This window comes from Semicossyphus pulcher, unplaced genomic scaffold (assembly GCF_022749685.1).
Source record: "Semicossyphus pulcher isolate SPU_LCO1_2020_fin unplaced genomic scaffold, fSemPul1.0.p SCAF_3, whole genome shotgun sequence".
Lineage (NCBI taxonomy): Eukaryota > Metazoa > Chordata > Actinopteri > Labriformes > Labridae > Semicossyphus > Semicossyphus pulcher.
The window spans coordinates 35904362-35925376 of NW_027211704.1; the positions used below are offsets into that span (position 1 = coordinate 35904362).

Sequence of the window (21015 nt, forward strand, 5' to 3'; positions counted from 1 at the left end):
TCACGTCCTTTAAAATGCTTTTATTGGGGGGGTTATTGGCGAGAGGTGAGGTTACACCTGGACAGGTCACCTGTCAATCACAGGGCTGACACATAGAGACAACCTTTCTCGCTCACATTCACACCTACGGGTGATTTAGAGTCACAAGCATGTCTTTGGACTGTGGGAGGAAGCCGGAGAAACCGGAGGGAACCCACGCATGCACAGGGACAACATGCAGACTCCACACAGAAAGGCCCACTACGTCTGAGCCGGGACTCAAACCAGGAACCTTCTAGCTGTGACGCGATAGTGCTAACCACTGCCCCACCGTGCCGTCCTTCTAATGATTCTTATCTATAAATTCTGCACAACATAAGTTCTCTCACCGTCACAGTTTTAACTGGAGATCGGTCAGAGCAGGAGCGTTGTGTAGTGTTATGACTTCATCGACACAGGTGCAAAGAGATGAAGCAAAGAAGTCTGAGCTTCATGGTGGCTATGATAGTGCTTATTTTAGATCCATTAGAGCAGGACGAAGTGAACGAAGATCGATCTGTGTTCATAGAACTGTGTGACTGAGACAACACTGCTCAAGCAGGGGGTTCATGCTTCAACATTCAAACAGTGACTCATCCATGACTTATATAAAGTTTGATCTGACCCCACACACCATGATGACCTCGCTGTCCTCTGAATGAGACCCTGATGGAGACACGGTGATGGCGGCTCCGTCCACAGGCTGCGACGCTCATGCAGAGAGGCCCGGCTTAAGCTGCCGAACAGGGATTGTGTGAAGTGTAAGAGGATTGTCTGTAAGTGACCTCCACATCGCTGCCCCGCTCTGTGACTACCTGCAGAAACATGGCCGATGGTTCATAATGAGAGACGAGATAGACACAGACTGAGGGAGGAGGCGATGGGCCTCTCTGTTTAACTGAGCAGAGACAGAGAAGGAGAAGAAGAAGATACAGACAGCTGCAGAGTTCAGACAGTGTTTGTGACACTGGAGCCTTAAATCCACGACAGCCTTCTGACTCTGTGATTTAGGCTCTCATGCACAAAACAGCATCTTTATTAGAAATCACTGTCAATCCAAATGCAGAACATTAACATTGATGTTTGATATTTATTCTGAAAGCCAATCACAGGAACGTCACAAAGTTTCCACACCATGTTGAGTTTAGAGCGTTAGTTCTGTTTGATCAGCTGACGGGTCTGAGCGTCCTCAGAGGCACAGATACAGCGCCTGCTAACGGTGCTGTTGGAGCTAATCGTTGTTATATTCAATCATGTAACGTGTAAAGGAAGCAGCTGAATCACTTTGTTTACTTGTGTACTTGTTAATGCTTTTATTTTGAAAGTCCTGGGCAGCTTGGCCAGGTGAATCATGTGGGTAGGTAGAGAGAGGACAGGCAGACACTGGGGAGGGTTCATGGATTTACCAGGGGGGACAGACGGTGTTTGTTTGTTTGTTTGATTGTTTGCAGAAAATGTTAAAAACAAACAAACATCAAAGTCATAGCAAACAAGACAAACTCACAGGTACTTTATTTAAAACATTAAGATGTCTTTATTGTCCTGGCACGGTCAGCTAGACCTTAAAGCAAACATGTCAGCTGACGTAGCATGTGTGTGCTAACTGCTAACGATGATAGCAGAGCATTTAGTGCCTCAGCATCAGTGACAAATAGAAATGAATCATTTTCCTCTGACTCAGACCAAACAAGCTGATTGTCACATGTGATGTTGTTGTGGGCGGAGCCAGGCAGATGTCAATCAAAATGTGATCAGCCACGCCCACACGGTGTTGAGAAATAGAATGAAGAGCAAAAGTAGCTGTTGAGCCGCGTTTCCTTATCGTCGTGGAGGTTTCTCACTCTGGTGTCACACCTTTACTGTAACCTGACGTCACACCTTTACTGTAACCTGACGTCGCACCTTTACTGTAACCTTTACTGTAACCTGACGTCGCACCTTTACTGTAACCTTTACTGTAACCTGACGTCACACCTTTACTGTAACCTGACGTCGCACCTTTACTGTAACCTTTACTGTAACCTGACGTCACACCTTTACTGTAACCTGACGTCACACCTTTACTGTAACCTTTACTGTAACCTGACGTCGCACCTTTACTGTAACCTTTACTGTAACCTGACGTCACACCTTTACTGTAACCTGACGTCACACCTTTACTGTAACCTTTACTGTAACCTGACGTCGCACCTTTACTGTAACCTGACGTCACACCTTTACTGTAACCTTTACTGTAACCTGACGTCGCACCTTTACTGTAACCTTTACTGTAACCTGACGTCACACCTTTACTGTAACCTGACGTCACACCTTTACTGTAACCTTTACTGTAACCTGATGTCGCACCTTTACTGTAACCTGATGTCACACCTTTACTGTAACCTTTACTGTAACCTGATGTCACACCTTTACTGTAACCTTTACTGTAACCTGACGTCACACCTTTACTGTAACCTTTACTGTAACCTGACGTTGCACCTTTACTGTAACCTGACGTCACACCTTCACTGTAACCTTTACTGTAACCTGACGTCACACCTTTACTGTAACCTTTACTGTAACCTGACGTCACACCTTCACTGTAACCTTTACTGTAACCTGATGTCGCACCTTTACTGTAACCTGATGTCACACCTTTACTGTAACCTTTACTGTAACCTGATGTCACACCTTTACTGTAACCTTTACTGTAACCTGACGTCACACCTTCACTGTAACCTTTACTGTAACCTGACGTCGCACCTTCACTGTAACCTTTACTGTAACCTGACGTTGCACCTTTACTGTAACCTGACGTCACACCTTCACTGTAACCTTTACTGTAACCTGACGTCACACCTTCACTGTAACCTTTACTGTAACCTGACGTCGCACCTTTACTGTAACCTGACGTCACACCTTTACTGTAACCTTTACTGTAACCTGATGTCACACCTTTACTGTAACCTTTACTGTAACCTGATGTCACACCTTTACTGTAACCTTTACTGTAACCTGATGTCACACCTTTACTGTAACCTGACGTCGCACCTTTACTGTAACCTGACGTCACACCTTTACTGTAACCTTTACTGTAACCTGACGTCACACCTTTACTGTAACCTTTACTGTAACCTGACGTCACACCTTTACTGTAACCTTTACTGTAACCTGACATCACACCTTTACTGTAACCTTTACTGTAACCTGACGTCACACCTTTACTGTAACCTTTACTGTAACCTGACGTCACACCTTTACTGTAACCTTTACTGTAACCTGACATCACACCTTTACTGTAACCTTTACTGTAACCTGATGTCACACCTTTACTGTAACCTGATGTCAGAGGCCTGACACAAAGAGTTCACTGCTGCTCTGTTTTATAATAAATATGATATGAGTGTGTGTGTGTGTGCGTGTGTGTGTGTGCGTGTGCGTGCGTGTGCGTGTGCGTGCGCGCGTGTGTGTGTGTGTGTGTGTATGACAGACAGAGAGAGAGAGCACTCCTGGCAGCAGTGGCCCGTGGCACTGTGCCAATCACTCCTCACGTAACAGAGGGTTTCAGGTAATCACCATTGATCACACACACACACACACACACACACACACACTTAGTGTCTTTATAAAAACACAAATATTGTTTTTCACTTCACAACAAAACAACAACAACAACATGTCCCTCCTCGTCTGTGCTTTTGTATCTCTATTGTCGTATCTCTCTCACACACACACACACCCATTGATCCACCCACCCCGGCCTAAAGGGCGTGTGTGTGTGTGTGTGTGTGTGTGTGTGTGTGTGTGTGTGTGTCAGCAGAGAATGGTGAGTCTCAGTGTGATGTCATTGTACCTGCAGGTAGAGAGACACATTGATCAGCCATCCTTCACTCGGACTCTTCAGTTATTCTGACCAAAACAAACTCCTCACATTTAATAACATAAACAGGCTGACAGGATGCTGAAGTAACGACATCATGACGCAGGTTTGTCAACAGTCTGAGTTCATGCTGTGTCAGGTCTGTCTGCAGGACGACGAGAACGCACTTTAAAATGGGTGCTTTGTGAATGGAGTTTGGTTTGAGTGTTTCTGATGCCACATTGATCCCTGAGGAGAATCTCAGCACTGAAAGATTGTAACGACAGCGTCGGGGAAACATATGAAACCGAACGTGCATGTCTAACTTGTGTGTAAGCTTCACCAGGTGCAAATGTGCCTTTGAATTGACTTTTTATGAAACCATTAGCGCTGCAGATTCACTTAGCTTTCTGAACACACCTTCAGGCTTCTTCATGTTCCTAATAAGACAATCAGGCTTTCATACACAGTCAGTTCTGTGGTGCTTCCTTCGTTTAGTCGAGACTGATAATCGTGTTTCACTCTGATGTTTGGGCACTGTGATAAGTGGAGGAGATGATGGAGTGACGTTAAACATCCAGAGACAGACTCTGTGATTCTGACTGCTGTTATTATCTGACCTGCTGATCCATAAAACATCCCTGTGTCTGCTGTAGGAGGTCTGTTCTCTACAGGGTGATTCATAGAGGTGTTCATCCTGCACTAACATCGTCATCAACACTTTCACTTCAAATACAAACATGAGTACAATCAAAGAGAGAGAGAAAGCGCTGAGCAGACCTCACCCTTTAGAGGGAGAGGTAGGATAAGGCTGACTGTGTGGGTGAACCGATCAATGAGCACATGAATGAGTGTGTTTCTTAAAGCTCCTCTGTGACTGGAGGATAAAAGAGACATGCAGACTGTAAACTGTGAAAATCACAAACACAGAGACAGACCCACACATTAAAGATGCGTTTGATGTCTTATATATTTGATGTCGATATCTAAATATTTTCATGTGGGTGAAACAGAAAACACACCAGAGTCCATTGATAAAAACAATGATTTTAGCTCACAGAAGACAGGAGCTGCTGCTCTGCTGCTGCTTCAATTGTTTAGTTTGTTTGTGTTATTGTCGGACTTTGTTGTTTTATATGCTTAGTTAGAATCCAACACTATATTAATTTCACACACAATAACACCAACGTACATACAGATTGAGGCAGCAGCAGAGCAGCAGCTCCTGTGCTCTGTGAGCTAAAATCAGTGTTTTTCTGAATGGAGTCTGGTTTGTGTGCAGAGAGCGATGTAACGTCTGTGTGTGGTTAAAACAATCATCTTCCTCTGTAACAAAAAGGTCTATCTCTGTAGGGATCCTTTCTGTCATGTTGTCACACACTTAGAAGAACAATCTGAGCCTGTCAGTGGAAACAACAAGAACTTTTAGTGGACGACCTTTGACCCATCAAGGATTATGTTGCAGCCATTACAGCCTGTTTCACTGCTGCAGGATGAACACATGTACTGAGACACTCACACACTATGTGTTCCTGTGAAAATGGGCCCAGGTTTAAAAATATGTAAGTCTTACCTTGCTGTGATTCTCAGCTCTAACCCTGTTTAACATGTTATACAGCATGTCTCATGTTTCATATGTTATATACAGTCAAGCCCGAGATGATTCATACCCCTGGCAAATTGTGTCTTAAAGTTACTTTGCCCCTTTTTGTTCAAATGTAAATAAAAGCTGAGAAATATTTTTTTCCACAATGATGCCTCTTGTACATTGTCTCATTATCTTGTGGGAGAAGCCTGTGTCATTTCCAATCACAACAAAACTTGCTGGTTGAATTAAAGTAACTTTAAGTCCAAATTTGCCAGGGGTATGAATCATTTCAGGCTGTATGTCCTCTCTTTGTAAATGACACAGAGCAAGCAGAAACACAGCAGTGACTCAGTGAAGCTGGTTTCTTTCAGAGGGGGGCAGGTTGTGTCATGAAGGCTTTAATGTTCCGCCTCTGTTTACCTCCCTGTGGGGTAAGTAGGGGTCATTTAGACCACGCCTGAACGCTGGAAAGTCCCTCTGTAATGAGGAGAAGGAATGTCAGTAAATACTGCTGACCTGTGTGTAGATAGCTTTGATTCACTGCAGGCTGTGCAGCTTAAAGAGTTATATGAAACAGAATCAAAGTCCCGTTTACACTGATGCATGACGTGTGAACAGTGTTTCCATCGATGCTCAGAGGTATTCTCCTGCTGCAGCTCATCTCTCTTTTCTCCCACAGATGGAGGAGGACGGAGGGAGGAGCAGAGATGGATGTACATGCACATGTACACATAGGAAGTGTCCAGCTCCTTCATAACACAGCTACAGAATGAACCTAATGAACCCTGTGAGCTGCATGTACAGCAGACTCACAGCCCTGCCTGATGTTTAAACGTCTGTTTGTTGAGAGGAGCCATACAAACAGACTTTGTTCTTTGAAGCTGAATTAGACGTTTGTACACACGGCAGCTGCTGTAGGACGAGGCCACTGAACATGAAGGCTTCACAAAACGTGTGTAACTTAATGCACCAGCAGGGACGAGCGTGGAGATCTGTGGGGGCAGGGGCACAAAAAGAAACACACTCACCTGACGCTCAAACTCTCCGCTCCCTCCCTGATGCTCACACACCTGCATATAAAATCAGACACTCCAAACAGGACGTTTGGTACAGGAGCCTGCTGCTTGTGTTTTGAGGACAATATGACTGTAATGAGTGTCTGACACATGAAGGTACATAAATCTGTTACACTGGATTCTTTCTGACCAGTGAAGCTTTTCACACTGGACTCACTCCCGACAATTCCAAGAGAATTCACAGACAGTCTGCCCCTCAGATTCTCCAGCGTGCCCTGTCACACATGTTCGTCTCAGCAGGGGGAGGGGCTCTCACGAGGCAGGACATGATGTAAACAGTACGGTGTGGCAGTCGGTCAACAGTTTCAGCGTCAGCCCTCACAGCCCGCAGCTCCTGAGTCCCTTCCTCTCTCCGGTCTGCAGACATCTCGCTTTATTCTGCGCTCCTTCGTCTTCACCCTCAGATTCTGTGTCGTTCATGAGACTGTTACGTTACAGTGCGAGCTGGAAGAGCCAAAGTGACACGTCAAACACAGACAGAACTTCAGACGTTTGACTTTATTCACTACGTTCAGATGATTCTCACATTCCTGCCTGTCTCTCTGCCTCAGGCCTGATCTCTGATAGGACCCCTCCTCACTTCAACAATGGATCAAGGGCCTGACTCTGCATGTTCACCTGGCATTCACCGCATACCTTAGTGACCTGCGTGTGTGTGTGTGTGTGTGTGTGTGTGTGTGTGTGTGTGGCCTGAGGACAGGTAGAGACAGAGGACTAGGTGCTGTTGTAGAGACACTGAAGGCTGCTGGACGATGAACAGAAACAAAGAGCTGACCTGTGACTCATTCAGCTTATCATCGTTAAAACACCTGTGAAAACACCTGAACCTGAGCCTTCATGTGTGAGGGATGAAAACATGAAACACCTGCTGATCTCACAGAGTCATGAGGGCTCAGACACAGAGACAGTATGTGTACACGCACGCACACACACACACACACACACACACACACACACACACACACACAGATAAAGATGAAGGCAGTAATGAGTTGAGGGATCTGGGGGCGTTTTGCTTCTACAAATGGTTATTGATCATTCAACAGGTGATGGAGAAATACAGAGTATTGCGTGCGTGCATGCGTGCATGCGTGCGTGCGTGCGTGTGTGCATGCGTGCGTGCGTGTGCGTGCGCGTGTGCGTGTGTGTGTGCACAGAGCATAGTGAACAGGGTGGGGCATTAACCAGTGACTGTATATCTCTTGTCTGCTCGGTAAAACTCTGCTGACCCTTTAGTTTGATTCAAAGACCACCTCAGAGACACTCACCTGCCTCACCTGATAGATACAGTGAAACTGCCACTCAGTGGAGACAGACGGACAGGCGCTCCACAGCTGAAACAGAACGCCGGTAGTTGGTGTCCATCAGAGAAATCCTGGTACTGATCCGAGCTAACAGCTCATCACACTGGGCACTGGTCAGCCTGAAGGAGCTGGAAGCAGCAGGAGAGTTCATCAGACACAGCTCAGGAGGAGGAGGGAGGTTAACCAGCTGAGAGAGGACAGGTGATGAACACATGATGATGGTTTCTGATGTAATTAGAAGACTGAATATTCACAGGTGGTGTTTAAACCAATCGAACGAGTGCAAGGAGAAACATCACTGTCCTTTTGGTCTGATCGCAACATAACACAGAGCTAAGTGCTAACGTGGCTATCTCTGAAGCCTGAAGTCAGCCTACAGTTTCTCCTCCTGATTCTCCATGATGTGTAAACACTGTGCCATCATCAGCCTCTGCAGAGAAGACAACCCTCTGTGAGCCTCCTCTCTGTTTGCACCACATGCTCACAGTAGCTGAACGCAGCTGGCGAGGCTGCTCTGTCCTGACGACCTCTGCAGCTGTAACATCTCCTCACTGGGTGATGGTTTGTATCCTGCAGAGGACAGTGGGCTGAGTCTTTGGACGCAGTGATTCAGAATGCATGTGTAACTGGTGGAGGGGCTGAGTGTGGTACCACGGGGCCTCCTCCGTCAGAACATCAGTTATCTCCCACCGCAGGCTGGAGACTCAGCTCAGGGAGAGGAGCCTCCCGTCTGAATCATACCCCCTCTCCCATATCTGCCTCCTCCCCCGCCTCTAATGTGCTCTTATCTCCAACCTAGAAAACCTCCTCCGTCTCCTCTTGCCTTTCACTCTCTCACTTTAACTCTCCTCTCTGACACGACAACTCTCAGGTCACTGAACAGTCCGGACTGTGAGGGGCGGGGCATAGTTAAAGAAGGACACTGACATGTTAGACATGTCGATGTCCTCCAGAGTGTGAGTCACAGGTCCCAGCTCTGATCACTGCAGGCATCACCTCTGCAGAACACTAGAACAGCATGAAAGGGGCACCTTGATTCAGAATGAAACACTGGATGATTCCAGAGCGACGCCTCCTCCATGTGACTGCTAACACGTGTTTAGTAAACCTCCTGTGATGCAGAGGGAGTTACACGTCTCTGAAGTCAGTGTGTAGTCTCTACATTGCAGAGTGCAGGACGTGTTCTGATCACACAGAGCTTTAATGCACATACGTGACAATGAGCTCACAGAGGAGCAAGAGGTGTGTGTGTGTGTGTGTGTGTGTGTGTGTGTGTGTGTGTGTGTGCGTGTGTGTGTAATACTTATATTCATACACACAATGCCAGAGTAGTAACAGCTTGTAAACGTGCAAAGATGCATTGACAACCAGAAAAAACAGAAACATTACAACTGTGTGCGTACACACGCACACACACACACACACACACACACACACACACCTCCCCCTCCTCGGTCACGTTAGACCTTCTGTGTGTCTCTGCCCCATTTCTTTGTGCCAGTGCTGAGATGAAATATTAACGAGGAGGACGGCACCCTAACCCACATAGTGACTGCACCAACAGGCCCAGAGAACACACACACACACACACACACACACAGACACACACACACACACACACACACAGACATAACACTGTATAAATGCAGACACACATGCTGCAGACACACCAGGACGAGCGGCTCGTCTGAAGCTTCTGTCACCGTACAAACACTGAGGAATCGTCCAATCAGAGCAGCCGGTTCTCTCTGCACTGATTGAATACAGTGTGAAGTTTTCTTATCACACGCTCATCAGATAATCTGACACGCTCTGAATACCTGCCAATCAATAATCAATTTACCTGCTATCTGGCACATTATGCTGTCAGACGTCTGCTGCTCTCTGACAGGATGTGAACGTGTCACATTATTTCACTCCTTCTCTTCCTTCCTGTTCGCTCGGGGACGATTACAGGAACTATTAAACCTGCAGACTGTGATGAACAGGCCCTGCAGCTTTCTGCACAGTGTGAGGATGTCGATCTGTTGTTACCGCTGTAAACTTTGTATCATATGAGAGACTGAATATCTGACCGACAACACTCTGACATGATCGTGCTGCCACAGCGTGCACCATGTGACCGACTGTGGAAGTAAGACGTGAACAAGTTTTCATTGTGACGATCTCTTCTAAAAGCCGAGCTACGTCCGATCACCTTTCAGGAGCGTGTAAACATCCTGTGCATCATCAGACTAAAGTAGCAAAGGCTGACTTCCTGTTGGGATATCATTCCTGCAGGGACATTTGACAGACCATGTCGTGCAAATGTTTGTATGTGCAGCATTTGAGCCGTGTTTCCGGGATCATCGTAACATCCTTTTGCGCGTGCACCTTTTGGACCACCTGCTCCGCCCCAAACACGTGATTGGTGTAAACGTAGAAGCAAACAGTCGCCAACAGCCCCCCCGCTCACCGCTCTCACACTGAATATACAGTAAGAGTTTATCGTGAACATGGAAGAGGGGGACACATAAAGTGAGAGGAAGATGAGAGCAGAGTGGTGGATTTAGAGGATGGGGGGTTGATGGTGGTGGTGGGGTGGGGGGGGGGCAGCAAATAGGATTTGAATTGGAGCAAAACAGGAAGCTCTCCGGGAGAAGGGAGTTGTCACTTTTCATTAGACACACAGACGAGCTCCAGCACGCCTGACGCCTGCCCTGCATTCACAGGGAGAGACGAGGGCTGTGCAGCTGCACACATTCACCTCCGTCCCCTGAACATGTGCATGTTTGTGCCTCAGTCTGTCATGTTCATGTCCCACCTCTGCCCCTCTGTGTGTGTGTGTCTCCATGCTGCCTGCTCCTCTTTTATTCTGCAGAGCTGCTGACTTCTTTCACATTTTCACAGCTCAGGGTTTAAACGTCCGATTAATTCTCATGCATAGAAATGTGGAGTTTCTGACATTTGGAGCCCGTCCAACACTTAGCAGGGCATAAAACTCCCAAGTTAAATCATCAGTGCCAAAAAGCAGCAGCTACATCTGAAAAGTATGTGCTTCGTTCAAACTGTTCAAACCAAGGGAGAGCAGCACACATCTGCGGACAGTAGCTCCATGAAGGTGTGCACAGAGCTCATGACCTGAGTCTGGATGGTCTGTCTCTGTATTTCTGTCAGGTGGTGGAGTCTGCTCTCTCAGCCTCAACGCTCTGAGTCTTTGTCAGACTTAACATCACTTCCATCCCTCCCGCACCTCTCTCCCTCTCTCCCTCTCCTCCTCTCCTCCTCTCTCTCCCTCTCCCTCTCCTGCTCTCCTCTCTGCCTCTCTCCCTCTCCTCCTCTACTCTCTCCCTCTCCTCCTACTCTCCTCATCTCCTCTCCTCTCTCCCTCTCCTCTCTCTCTCTCCTCTCTCCCTCTCCTCCTCTCCTCTCTGCCTCTCTCCCTCTCCTCCTCTCCTCCTCTCCTCTCCTCTCCTCTCCTCTCCTCTCTCCCTCTCTCCCTCTCTCTCTCCCTCTCCCTCTCCTGCTCTCCTCTCTGCCTCTCTCCCTCTCCTCATCTCTCTCCCTCTCCCTCTCCTGCTCTCCTCTCTGCCTCTCTCCCTCTCCTCCTCTCCTCTCTCCCTCTCCTCCTACTCTCCTCATCTCCTCTCCTCTCTCCCTCTCCTCTCTCTCTCTCTCCCTCTCCCTCTCCTGCTCTCCTCTCTGCCTCTCCCTGGTGTTGGTTTACTCCTGCTTCTCCTCTAATCAACGCTCCTGTCATGTACCGTCATGAATATTGAAGGAGCCCCCCCCTCGGTGCAGCCTGGCCTGTCTGAAGGTGTTAGCAGCAGTGAGCTCCTCCTGCAGTCTTTGCTAACATGCTGGATGGTGACTGGATGTTATCCTGGTGGTCCATGATGGGCTGCAGGTCACTGACAGCCTGCTGACCTCAGTGAGGCCTCGTCTGCGAGCAGCACTGAGACCTCTGCAGGTATGTTCACCTCTGTCTCTGTCACATGTTCTGGTGCTACGATGCTGAACCCGGACTCTATACATCAACAGATACTGGGTGCTTCATCCAAACGGGACGAACCACTGACTCCTGATTCGCTCACGTTTTCTCTCGCAGCACAGTCAGGCTGACATGTTGGATATCTCTTTACCAAATAACCGTACAAGCAGCACGGAGTTTAGTACGTGTCTATCAAAAAGGTAAAGGTCCCATATTATGCAAAATTCCCTTTGGAATGGTTTCCTAACAATAACATGCGCCCCCTGCCTGTCTACAAACCCCACCGACATGAGAAAAGTCTGTCCTCTCCTCTCTTGCTTGCTCCACTTCTCAGAAAATGTGTGCTGAAACAGCCCGATTGCAGCTTTTCCCTACATGACGTCATGAAGGGCAATAACACCTCCTCCAGGTTGGTGACCTCGCCCCAGATAAATGTTTGGTCTGCCCCCTGAAACTTCTTCGCGGGCGCTATTTTGTTCCTCTCGCAAACGCTGCTCCGGTAAAATAAACATGGCGAAGGTACGGGCGAAGCACGGCAGGTGCTCTGTTGTTGGCTGCACAAACGAGCACAGGAGTCTATTTTTACCTCCTTCGTCTGAGGTCATGTTGCTTTACTGTATCGGCCTACCGAGCATGATAGCCTGTTGAATGTGGTTTTAGCAAAGCAGCTAAAGTAAGTTACTGTTGGTAACATAGTTTCCTTATACTACGTTAAAACCCGTTACCACTCTACGGCCCGCCGGCGGGCCGTCATCGCGATTACTACAACATTTGCCCTGCAGCTACGATGATAACTTGATGTTGCCACTCATGTGTCACATCGTTGGAAAGCTAAGATCAAGCTCAAGATTCGATTGATATGAACCATTAAAAGATCCAATCACCACAGCGGGTGCAATCAACGGCAACAGAACATAAACAAACATTTACCAAACTGACGTAACTCACCGATGAAGGCTCGCTGTATTCCACTGATGCATATTATTTTCATGAATTCCCTCCTGGTACATTGCTAAAGGTCCAGATGATATAATCCAGTAAAGTATTTAGTCCAAAAGCATTATTCCATCAATAAGTGTCCACGTAAGTGTTATTTACTGTAATAACTTCATATTCCCTTTGAAGTGCCGCTCCGTTCCGCTATCAAAGTGGAGGCGAGCTTCTCAGCTTTCTATAGAGGTCTCATTTGAACCAATAGGAGCTTCCATTACTGATTCTTAGCCTACAATAGCCAACCAGAGTCGGTGTTGAAGGAAGGTGCCTGTCCCTCTTTGACTGAAGGCAGAGCCGGCCAATAGCAACCGAATTAGCGCATGGTACCAGAGCGGGAGGGGCGTGGACAGGCACAGCTCATTATCATTTAAAGCTACAGACACAGAAACAGCTCATTCTCAGTAGAGCTCAGTAGAGGGAGTTACAGGCTGGCTGAAGGCCAGGAACAAACTGGGTTTTTAGGCAACAGACTTCAAATTGAAGTTCTGGGACCTCTGAGGCCGATGTGAACCTGCTGAAAAGGAGTATAATATGGGACCTTTAAGTACTTATTTACAAACGTTAGCATGCTAATGATGACGCACTGATACCTGTCTCAACAACAAAGTATGTCAAGGTTATCATTGTGATCATGTTAGCATCCTTAGCATTTAGTTCAAAGTGCAGCTGTGCCTAAAAACATCGTCAGTCGCTTCCTCAAAGCAAACAGAGTGCTACACCGTGAAACAGGAAACAGGTGACAGAGAGCAGGTTAGGGGGGACCTGCTGTGGGTATGGATAGGTTAGCAAGCACTGGATGCTAACTAGCATGCTATCTAGCTAACTGGTAGATCCTGCAGTCTGTGACCAGCAGGATTCACAGTCATGGTGGAGGAACAGGCACAAAGCGTTCCGTTGGATGCATCATTCCCAGTAGTTCAGCATCTTTCCTTCCTTGTAGCTCCACACCGCCTCAGCCAGAGGTCCCTCCATAAACAGCTTCATCACTTCTATGTTTCTTATCTTCATCAGGCAAACACCATCAGCTCAGCTCCACCTTCAGTAGAGGACTCCACCCTCCCCGTGGTGGCTGCCTCAGACACCTCCTGCTGAGAGCTCGACCAGGACCTGCTCCGGCCTCGGACCAAAGCCCACCACCGATTCATTTAAAAGTATTTGGTCTTCATTTAGACTCCAGGTGTTTCATGGCAGCCTCCTCAGTCTAACACGGCTCCCTGAACACACCTGTGTCTAACCTCAGAGCCCCACACAGACCCTCTGCTCAGACACCTGTTTATCACAGACTGACGATGAAGTGGACCATTGTCCAATTTTGGTTTTTCATTTGTGACATTTAACGACACATTTTTCAATTATGTGACTCAGCCTCACAGTGGAGGGACATTTCTTCTGCACAATAGGGACAGTGTCTGCTGTCAGTTATAATCACACTCACACACGGCCCAGTTCTGGGACAAAATACCAACACTTTTCCTGATCTGTTTCACCCCCCACTCCCCTCACTCATCCTTCTCTCTCCTCCGTCACTCCTCAGGGTTTCTGCACATCGTCTGAGCTGACTACACTTCTTCAGCTCTGCCTGCCCCATCGCCGGCTCAGCTTCCTTTACCTCTTCTCTTATATGATCTCTGTCGCCTCTCATCCTCACACTCTGCTTTCTCTGATCCAAGAACACTAAACTCCCAATTAAATGTAAATGAAAGGAAACACATTAAACGAGCGGTTTCACATTTCAGTCATCCTGAAAATAAGTCATACATCAATGAAAAGTGACACCTACGCTCGTCTCATAGCGAGGATTCACGACAGAACAAAGCTGAGTCAGATTAAAGCAGCACTCGAGCGTGAAGTCGACAGCAGACAGGCAGAAGGAGAAAGCTCGTCTCTTTCTGAACGTCCACCTGTTGAATGTTAAAACGATGGACACAGAGGACATGTTCTGTGTTCCAGAGGCAGTGGTTCGATTCCCTGGATAACAGCATGTCGAATGGTCTTTGAGTCGGCATGCAGCCCCATACCGCTCCTTGTCATCAGAAGTAACAGTAAGCTCCATGTAGTTTTGAAGTACCCTTTAGCATCCTTAAAGGGATAGTTACGTTTGTGCGGTTGTATGGGATATCAACAGTTAGTGTGCCACATACAGTGGATGTCGGTCAGCACGGCCCCGGTGTTTAGAAACCGGCCAGAGTGCATGGGCTACATGCCGCTGCAGAGAGACGTAATTTATCCACTCGTAAGGACGTCTCACCTAAAAATCAGTAGTGGCATCGACTGTACGCTATATTTGAACAATTCACCGCGTTTCACTTTCAGTAAGAACGCCTCTTTATTTGGCACTACTTTGTGTGGACCGCAACACATACGTGTTACTACGCCTGCAGCGTGCGGTGTCGGGTCAGCTGTTTGTGTCAGCGGTTTGTAGCAGAGGCAACAAACTAAAGAAAACACAATATTATGGAGACGACGGCGTGCCGCTCACAGACCAGAGGACGTTGTTGTCCTTCACTGAGACAGTTATACGCCTGCACCCATCATTTGACCTGTTTTAAGGGACCATGCAGTGTTTGTTTCATGGTTCCCTGTGGTATCTGTTTGAAGGAATCCTTAGCTGACTATTTAAACGTTCCTTTAAACATCTGTCTGAAGGCTCACTGTAGCGTCTGTTACGAGGAAGGCTTTAGTGTCTGTTTCAAGGTGCACACACGAGTCTGTCTCTGCAGTCCTTCAGGTTCTTCTTTAAGGTTCCCTTCAACGTCTAGTTGAGGGTACCCTTTGTGGTCTGTTTCAAACATTTGAACGTTTCTTTAGCGTCTAATATTCACCCTCTGATTGGTTTGTTGGACTTAAAGCCCGGTGTGTCTCCTGCTGATGCTAAACACTAGCACACAGTGAACGAGAACAGTCTGTCCTGAGGAGCAGGTCGATAGCTTGCATGGACGCTCTGCTGTGTATGATCTGTTTTTGTGTGTGGGCGATGAGCTGCATTGTGCAGAGTCTTTTACCAGTTACACCGCCCTCCTTCACCCTCAGACTATTACACATAGATTATTCACACATCTCCACCTGCACCAGAACCTGCACTGTAACTGTTGGCGGAGCAGAGTGTTTTTCAGTCACTGTTTCTGACCATGTCTGAGATGTGGTTCACTGACCTTCAGTCAAAGCCGGGCTCCTTTCACACAGCAGGACTGCAGCTCGACAAATGGAGTGAAATCAATGAGGATAACACCAGGAGCTGCGAGGAGCAACACTTTGTTAAAGGAATATGCTCGGTCACATTTCTGTGCAGAATGAAAGGCTGCTTCTATAGCTGCTGGACACAGCATGGTGTCACAGTGCTGTGTTGAGAGGTGAGAAAGAGCCATTACGGCAGCACCAACATGAGGCTTTTACTGCAGACAAAAAAAGGTTTTATGAATTCATACAACACTTAGTCGAGCTTTTATATCCAATCAAGCCTTATTTCATGCAGCGCTAAAGTGCACGAGCACGTATAAAACCACTCCAGGTGCTGTCGCTGTGTCCATAAAGTCAATATGAGCAGAGACGCTCAGACGCCAAATAAATGAGGCTTTTACTTACAGACAGGAGATACTTTCATTGTAGTCTCTAAGTGGTGAAAAAACAACTCTGTTATCTTTTCTGACTTTTGTGTTTCTAACCGGGTCTGAGGGCAGAAATACTCCCAATATATTCTGTTTATCTGACTCACTCATTCACTTGTTCTCTGTTCAGGAAAAGACAACAGCGAAAGTCTGACATCAGGTCACATATATATATGACAGCATTTAATCACTTCCTAGCTAACATTATTGTTAGGAGGTGTTGCACTATACCATTGGTAGCTAACGCTTAGTTGACATTAGCTCGGAAGTGTTGAATTCTTACGTTAGCCATTTTGTAACTGTAGCTCATGAGCGATCAATGTTTTCACTCAAAATATGATCCAAACAACATGTTTGATAACTCATGTTTGATAACAGCTAACATTAGCATTCAACCACTTCAGCTAACACTTTGACAGTGAATGTGACACGAATTGTAAGCTAAGGGTAACATTAGCTAGGAAGTGGTTAGATGCTAAAGTCAGTTTGTAACTAGCTAATATGTAATCAAGCCCGATGTTCTTCCAGATTTTCACTAATCACTCTTTGGCTACTGTTAGACAACAGCTAATATTAGCATTCAACCACTTCCAAGCTAACATTACAGTTTGAACCAATTCCAAGGTAAAGGTAACGTTAGCTAGGAAGTGGTTGAATGCTAACGTTGCTAACAAATGCTAACAGTTGCTAATGGGTTATAAGTATGCAGTTTGAACTCCAAGCATGTCCTGATGTCAGTTCAGTTTATAAAAACACTTCAGAACATGTTTTTGAGCTTCCCACCCTGAGCGTGATGTCGGAGAAAAATGGCCGCCGTGATGAATTTGTGCCACCACGTCATCCCGACGTACACGAGCAACCTTCCTGTTACAGACACTAAATGTAGGCCCTACTTCTAATTTCAAAACACAGAGCACCTTTTTTAAGCTAGCATCTGTTAGCATCTGTTAGCATCATCATCATCGGTTACATTTGTGCTGACCAACAGAAAATCAGGCAATATGTGTCCAAGTACATGATTTAATACATCATATTTTAAAGTACTGTCTGATGAGCGAGGGCGTCCTCACAGCCTCACTGAGACACTGTGATAAAAGCTGCATGATGATCTTTTACAGGCAGATCAATGTCAGCATCATAACTCCATCTGAAGAGGCCATGAGTAAACACATTGATTTATTAGCTCATGATCAGCCTGCACCTTCACTGATGGGCCCACAGTGTAGGCTGAGCTGCACGAGGGGCGGGGGGGGGTAAAGAAAGGAGACAGAGTGAATAAAAGAAGGAAAAATACGAGAAGAAGACACAGAGTGAATGAAAGAGAGGTGGAGAGAGTGAAAATAACAAGTGGAGAGGGGGGAGGCGGTTAGGGGGAGGAGTAATTCAGAGAATGTGAGGCACTGCCCTCCCTCCCTCCCTCTCTCTCTCTCTCTCTCTCTCTCTCTCTCTCCCTCCGCTCCTCCTCCGGGTGGAAATTCATCCTTCAGGCTCGGTAGCGGACATTTGTGTGGAGGACTCCGGGAGAGCGGGACGTGGTGTTTGGAGGTCTGAGCCCCGCCAGCAGCAGTAGCAGCCTCTCCGGTGACTGGGTGAACTGGGAACACTGGGAACACTGGTGCTCCTGCTTTGCTTCCTCTCCTCTCAGCGCCTCATCTTTGCTGTTTTTTACGCATCACATTTTCTGCTCCGCGTCAGGATCTCTGGAGGCTCTGTTCATCGCGGTGGTTTGTGTGGTTTATTTTCTTCAGTGATTGACGCTCAGAGGAACAGAGGAGACATTCTGTCGCCAGTCCGTCGGAGCGGCGGGAGGAGGAGATCTGACACCGAGCAGCCAGCCTATATTTGTCCGCCTGAGTGTGTGAGAGGAGGAAGGAGTAACACCGAGCTCCCCTGTCGCCACCAGTCTGCCTTCCTTGCGCGCGGAGGACGGAGAAGGAGGATTTATCCCGGGATATAACCGTGGAGGAGGTTTGACGGTCAGTTTCTCTTTAGTCAGCTCTGTGTGTGTGTTTGTGTCCGTGTGCAGCGCGGCCGCTTCCCTCGCGGCTCTGCGTGTTTCTGGAGAGAGAGAGAGTCGGACTGAGGGAGGCATGAAGGCAGAGAAAACACCCCCGGTAGCTCGGGACTGTCAGTCTTTATGTATAATATGATTGTGCACACTCGGAGCAGCGTGAAATCGTTGCTAACACATCCGGGTCCGCGCGGCGGTTCTGCGCGCCGTGATTCACCGCAGCAGCGGCGGCGGAGCGGTGTGGCGGTGTGAGGATATTTTTAGGAGCTCGCTGTGTTATTAGCTCGCTGCTGGGCTACTTATCCCCGCTACCGCCCTGCTCCCTCCTTCACCTCCTCACTTCCTCCCCTTGGCTCCTTCTGTGTTTCCTTCCCCGGCGCGTGGACAGCTGAAGCCGCGTGCAGCCTGCAGCCTCATTCCTCTGGCCTCAGACCCGAACAGGTGCATATTTTAGAGGTGGTGGGGGGTTGGAGGGTCTCTTTAAAACGTGACAGACTGTTTGTCACGGCTGTTACACTCTCAGGGTTATTTTAGGCGTCCTGGGGAGGGACAGTGTCCCCTCTGAGCCGCCGTAATGTGGACCTTCAGTAAGTGACCTCGTTGGTCCTCAGGTTTAGTCCTTTACTACTGCTCGTGCTGTTGCATGTGTGGGTGTGCGCGTGCGCCATCAGGAGCTGAAGTTGGTCACAGTGTGTCAGAGATCTCATCATGAGCGTTGATGGGGAATAACGTGCAGTTAACAAATAAACACATCCGGTCCCGTGCTGCTGACGCGGTGACGGTGTTTCCTCTGTTTAAAGGTGAAGTCCGCGCGCACAGGAGGATGTGTTCGCCCACCTCGTCGTGATTCCGCTCACGTCCGCTTTGCCATGGAGACGTGAGACAGCCTGCCGAGGTCTGTGGTGTCTCCTCTGACCGGGGGACGAGAGAGTGAGAGAGAGGGGAGGGAGGGAGGGAGGGGGGCGCTGTGTGAACAGTAGAAAGCTGAGTAAGGCAGGTTATTGAGTGTCAGTGTGTGAACAGGTAACATCACCTGGACAGCAGAGACCCTGATTATATTACATTCACATTGTTTATGCTCCTCTGGTTGAATCTGAACACTTGTTTCTTTCTGTTCAGTCTCACACGTTTTTGTCTCAGAGTCATTTGTTGGATGTTTTTAGAAATGATCGACTCATCATCATCACTTTAATATTCATGTACACAATCAGCTGATTGATAGAAACCAGTTCATGATTGTTCTCATCAGATATTCCCCTCCAGTGTTGTGGAGCCGACGTTCTGCTGGACGGCTGTTACTGTGAACTCCAGTCACTCAGACACAGAGCTGCACAGTGCGCATGATCGCAGACACACACAGTGATGTCAAGACAACGTGAGGAACACACAGAGGAGCGTGTGAAGCTGAAAGCTAAAGAATGAAACTGAATATAAACGTTCATGTTTAACACAAACTGACTTCTTCATCAACATAATGAACACTTTAAAATAACACCTCCTCCTGCCTCGTGGGCGGCCATGTTGGCTTTGAAAAAGTGGGTGTGGCTCTGCTGCAGTCTGCTTTAAATGATACGAAACACAGTGATTGGCTCAGAGACGTCCAATCAGATGACTTTGTAAATTTATGACAGAAACACTATCAGGGACTTAATGAAGTTTGTAATCTACTCCTGCAGTCTGTAGTGATATCAATTCTATTTAATTCTATGTAAAGTCAGTGTATGACCTCCAGCTGCTGCAGTTGACCTCCAGCTGCTGCAGGTGACCTATAATGTCCTTTATATCAGATGAACACGAGCCCGTCCTGCTGGTGATCTGAACCTCCTCTGGGTCCTCACAAGCGTCTCACTGCATCAGACTTCTATTTGAAGGTCTGGATCCACTACAGACGGGTTCTTACAGTCTGACCTTTGAGGGCCTGTAGAGATTCAGCTCCTGTGTGTGTGTGTGTGTATGTGTGTGTGTGTGTGTGTGTGTGTTAAAGTCCTCGGCTGGTTCAGGATCAGGTCTGCTCGTCTCTGACTGAACGGCCTGAGCAGTGATGGGCTGCGTGGAGGGTTTCAGTGGTCCCCTGAGGGTCTTTATTGTGACCCTGAAGCCCACAGAGGGGCAAATGATTTACTCTGACCCCCACAGACGTCGATCAGTACAGTCTCAGATCATCTCCTGCTCCCTTCTGTTATATCCTGTTCTGTCCTGTTGAGGCGAGGCCATGGTGATGTCAACGAGCAGCACTGCAGCTGAGCACACTCACTCCTGTGTGTGTGTGTGTGTGTGTGTGTGTGTGTGTGTGTGTGTGTGTGTGTGTGTGTGTGTTCGGTGTGTAAACAGGCGTCCTGGTGTGTTATGTAGACAAGCTGTCTTTAATCCTCGACACAGAGAACACTGTTTGTTTCCCACCTTCACTCATGACCAGGTGTGTGTGTGTCTGAGTAACTTCTGACCTGAGATCAGCAGCCGACACACACTCGTCTGAGACACACAAAGAGCTGAGAGTTATTTAGAGGTATAAACAGAGTGTACCTGTGAAACGCAGGTACAGAGCGGACTCGCAGCATGAGTGAGTCTGTCTTTAAGAAGTGATGACATCATCAGATTAATCACTTTATTTA

General features: G+C 47.5%; 1 protein-coding gene across 1 annotated transcript in view; it reads left to right on the top strand.

Moving 5' to 3' along the window:
• The first annotated feature begins 17907 nt into the window (after positions 1-17907).
• The window catches only part of dag1 (dystroglycan 1), a 37979-nt gene continuing 34871 nt past the window's right edge, over positions 17908-21015 (top strand). The window contains exon 1 of the mRNA XM_069678580.1: positions 17908-18368. The gene's annotated coding sequence lies outside the window, so the exon portion shown is untranslated. The remainder of the gene's footprint in view (positions 18369-21015) is intronic.